The sequence below is a fragment of the Oxyura jamaicensis genome, chromosome Z (genome assembly GCF_011077185.1).
Source record: "Oxyura jamaicensis isolate SHBP4307 breed ruddy duck chromosome Z, BPBGC_Ojam_1.0, whole genome shotgun sequence".
In the NCBI taxonomy this organism is placed as follows: domain Eukaryota; kingdom Metazoa; phylum Chordata; class Aves; order Anseriformes; family Anatidae; genus Oxyura; species Oxyura jamaicensis.
The window spans coordinates 47,383,249-47,387,853 of NC_048926.1; the positions used below are offsets into that span (position 1 = coordinate 47,383,249).

The 4,605-nt window shown below is 38.5% G+C and overlaps 1 long non-coding RNA gene across 2 annotated transcripts in view; it reads right to left on the bottom strand.

Moving 5' to 3' along the window:
* LOC118155815 overlaps positions 1-4,605 on the bottom strand; it is a 22,053-nt gene that overhangs the window by 4,062 nt on the left and 13,386 nt on the right. Inside the window, exon 3 of one of the 2 annotated variants that reach the window (XR_004746028.1) lies at positions 1,224-1,344. This is a non-coding gene — a long non-coding RNA (uncharacterized LOC118155815). Of the gene's footprint in view, positions 1-308; positions 1,345-4,605 lie in introns of those variants that run through there. The other variant, XR_004746027.1, reaches the window with a different exon arrangement.

A 4,605-nucleotide genomic window follows, 5' to 3' on the forward strand; every position in this document is an offset into this window, starting at 1 on the left:
TCTCTTTTCTTTTCTTTTCTTTTCTTTTCTTTTCTTTTCTTTTCTTTTCTTTTCTTTTCTTTTCTTTTCTTTTCTTTTCTTTTCTTTTCTTTTCTTTTCTTTTGCTACATTTTTACATAAATGATTCCGCAATAGGGCTAACTCCCAAGCAAGTCAAATGTACACTGGCATGACTGCTAGACTACCAAGGAGGGAGGAAGGGAACAGTTTAGGACCACCAAGGAGGGGGAAGCAATTGGGAGCTGCTCAAGCCATCCCCACAGCCTGGAGAAAAATCCATGAACACCTGGACTTTGGTTGCAATATGCCCCCTGAGCACAGCAAAAATTGACATTTGCAAATTGTTGGCTCTTGACTGAGAGCTCACAGCAGTGCTCTGACTGTTGGAGCTGGTTTCTGCAAGATACCTGCCTGGGGCTAAGAGGGCACTGGAACATTGTGCTTTTCCCTGGGGAAGACCCCAGTGCTATATGGATGTTGTGCACAAAACTTCATCTTGCACTGCAACACGTGTGTTGCCTCTCCAGGAACATAATATGATATGTTTCCACTCACGCATTAGAAATTAACACTCAAGGCAAGCCGTTGATGGAAATAGTGTTGGTTAAAGGTAGGGGCTATCTTTAGTCAAGTAATTTATCAGTTTGCAATCCTAGTTTTTCTGCAAATGTTTTCATTAACAGAACAAACCTGCAGCCACTAATGAAGATATAAAAGAGCTTGAATCAAAGCTCCAAAGCCAAAAATGACAACAGTGCCATAGTTATAAGTTCCTCTGTATGTGTGCACTGATAGCTATGGGCAAAATACCAAGGAACATATAGCAGAAAAACTGAAAATCAAAGCAAAGAGACAGACGGACAGATGGAAGGATGGATGTAAGCCTGGATCTAGAAAAGTTAGGTGGGCTGTACCCTGACACTTCCCATGTAGCAGGGTACTCAGAGTTACACAAAAATGTTGTGGGAATTATTGCCTTGATTTGGATACACATACATTTTCATGGCTGACTTACTTCACTATCACCCAGTTACAATTTCAATAGAGCAAAGCAGCCAAGGAGCTGCATTTTGAGAATAAGCATAAGCAGTGTCGCAAACAAAAACCTCAGAAAACATATCCAGAAAGGATGTGGTAAACAACTGTCAGTCTGCATCCTTTTAAAAAATACCCAGGGGAAGTACACTTCATTACTGACTATGCATATTTACCACAGACTTAACCTTTTCATTGAATAATTGAGTATCCTTCGTATTCTGAACCAGATTAATGATTTGGGAGACTTGTTAGGGAGATTAGACTGCTTGTAAATAAACCTGGCATCCATCCATTTTCTTCTCCTCTCTAGTAAAAAAAAAAATAAAAATAAAAATAAAAAAAAAATCCATCAATGAAGGAAGATCACTCCAAAGGGACCAGTTTCAGAGCAGTGATTTACACGGCTACAGTTGTTCAGGAGATGTTGAAAAAACTAGTTGCTAGTGACTGAGAGATAACTTCTATATTTATTTCAGAAGATCCTGGAGCAACCTAGCAGTCTTTTCTGGGTTCCAGTGTGACTCACAGCACATGTAAAGAAACGGAAAAGCCATTAAAAACTGTAATTAAACATTATTTTTGCATGAGCACTATAAAGCATAACTACCCCAGAGGATTAAGCTTGTATGGATTTCTATTAAACTTGATATTAGCTAAAACTTCCTGTCTGTACAAAGACATTGTTTGACAACTAGAACACTCCTGTAAATTACTTTAATCTAAATTATATGTGTATGTGTCTAGATTGACATCATTTTAACATCATTTGGTTTTGAAAACTGGATGAGGACATATTGCAAGAGGATAGAGGTAAAGACTACTGGATATTTGTAAATCCCAAGATGGTGGTTATGTCTCTACCCTATTTGGTGAGCAACCAGACTATTTTTTTTTTTAAAATCTTCTGCTCTGCTGCCAGGTGAAGTGGTCATTAGTGGGGGCAGGAGAGGATGTTATTTTCTAGCACCTAACTTATGCTCTGTGTTTAGTACTGGTTGGGGTTTTCAATATTGTTGAGGCAGGAAACATTTTAGTTTTAATAGGCAAAGTGAAAAAAAAAAATTGTCATGATAAGACAGCTAGTTTTTGGACAGCTAACAGATGTACCTAAGACTGATGCATCACCTCCTCAGATTGCGCCACAATGGTCAGCAGTGAACGAAACACTGTCTGCATGAAGACTGTCTGAACTTCTTTTTAGACTATTATATGTACAGGCAGGCATGCGTGTGCATGTCTGTGTCCCTCTCTGTCCACATTAACTGGCTGTCTTCTCAAACCAAACACTCCACTAAGTGCCTGCAGTAATGGAGGACAAATTTGGCAGTGAGATATCAGCACCCTTCCTGCCACAAACAGGGCTAAAAAACACAAGTAGAGAAATATTGGCTTTATATTTATAAACTCTGTAACTGCTAAGAGTCTGCAGAAGAAGGCAAACATGGTTTACAGCTTTGTTTTTATTTTTCTGCAAGGCTAAAAAAAACTAGGACTTCTCATAGCAAATGAAGCTTCACAGCCCTGATATATCAGTTTGCAAGCCACAGAACACTAGTGAGACTTGAGAGGAGAATTTTCCCAGATGAATGGTGTTCTGTAAGTAATCAAAGCCTGTACTTCAGTATTGCTCTTAACAGTCTGCAGCATGATGAAAGACGAGTCTTGTTCCTCCAGATAGGTATCCTAGCCCAACTTGTTGAGCATTTCTGTGCATTCATGGCCAAGAGTACAGGATTTGATTCTTTCCAATACCAAGAGTCAAAATCTGATCTTTAGGATCTGTCTGTCTCTGGTATCCCCCAGAAGCATGAAAAGAACTTAATACAAACATGCTAAATGAGAACTCAAAGTGGTTGCTTGTTGTGCCCAATCAATTAGCCAAAATACTGCCCATGGAACTATGAGCTAGACTGGATATGGTAGTAAGCTTCTAAAACTTTGCATTTGTGAAATACTCCAAGCATGAATCTGGATAATTGTGCTCCATCAAGGGATGCATTAATTCTGTGCCAAGTGATAATGGAGAGTTACTATGCAAAAAGATAACTTTTTATTATCACAGAATCACAGAATCACAGAATTTCTAGGTTGGAAGAGACCTCAAGATCATCAAGTCCAACCTCTGACCTAACACTAACAGTCCCCACTAAACCATATCCCTAAGCTCTACATCTAAACGTCTTTTAAAGACCTCCAGGGATGGTGACTCCACCACTTCCCTGGGCAGCCCGTTCCAATGCCTAACAACCCTTTTGGTAAAGAAGTTCTTCCTAACATCCAACCTAAAACTCCCCTGGTGCAACTTTAGCCCATTCCCCCTCGTCCTGTCACCAGGCACGTGGGAGAACAGACCAACCCCCACCTCGCTACAGCCTCCCTTGAGGTACCTGTAGAGAGCGATAAGGTCACCCCTGAGCCTCCTCTTCTCCAGGCTGAACAAGCCCAGCTCCCTCAGCCGCTCCTCGTAGGACTTGTTCTCCAGGCCCCTCACCAGCTTCGTAGCCCTTCTATCGACTCGCTCGAGCACCTCCATGTCCTTCTTGTAGCGAGGGGCCCAAAATTATCCATCTGTTACAATTTCATAAAATACAACCCTCATGTACTTTTTATAAAGTAAGTGGGAGGATAATAGATATCCCATGCTACTCACTTTTTCTTTTCTTTTTTTTTTTTTTTCTTTTTCCTAAGAACAATGTCTTAAACCTTTTAAAACCTCAATAAAAGAAACAGCATGTAAGAGCTCATGTTCTATTTGTATCACATGATAGAAACACTGAACCTTAGAAGGATATGAAACTGGAAGCAATGTAACCGCATCAGTGTTACTCAACAAAAGTGATTAGCTTAGCAAAAGAGAAGTATTTTGGAACAAGACAATATCCATTCAGTATGGATGTTTCAACTTGTAATGGTGTTAGAGCCAGTACTTGCATCATTCTCTTGTACATAACTATGCCCTAAAACTCGGATTTATCCCACCTAATTTAAGGCACCTAAAAGACATATTTGTTAGGAGCATATATGCCCCTGTGTCACTGTAAGTTATAAATAAATTATAAATTATAAATTATGTATACTTAATGAAGAAATAGACACTTTATCTCTTGGGTCTTTGGTGAATTCTAAGATTAGACACTGTTTATTTAATTTCTTTGAAAGTAATATCTGTCCTTTCTTTAAACTCCACAGTTTTGAACCTAGACTCAAAATTAAAATATGATAAGTTTTATTTTCTTTCTTGTGCCATTTTGTTCTCTATTTATTTATCAATGTGAAACTTATTCTGTACATTAATACAAAACGCTAGTACAAAAGCTTTGGAGTGTCTGTGTATTCCACACTGTTTGGCAAATAACTTTGAGAGCAACTCATCAAAAATAGAAAGTGTATTACATGTGCATTTATTTAATAGTGCTGCCCTGAATCCAGCTAATGTTCAAAACAATTTGTTTAACCATTTTCATTTCAGGAGCAACAAAATGAGAACTGTGGACAGTTTTGCATTCCTGAATCTTAAAGCCCAGCAGGAAAAAAAAAAAAAAAAAAAAAAAAAAAAAAAAAAAAAAA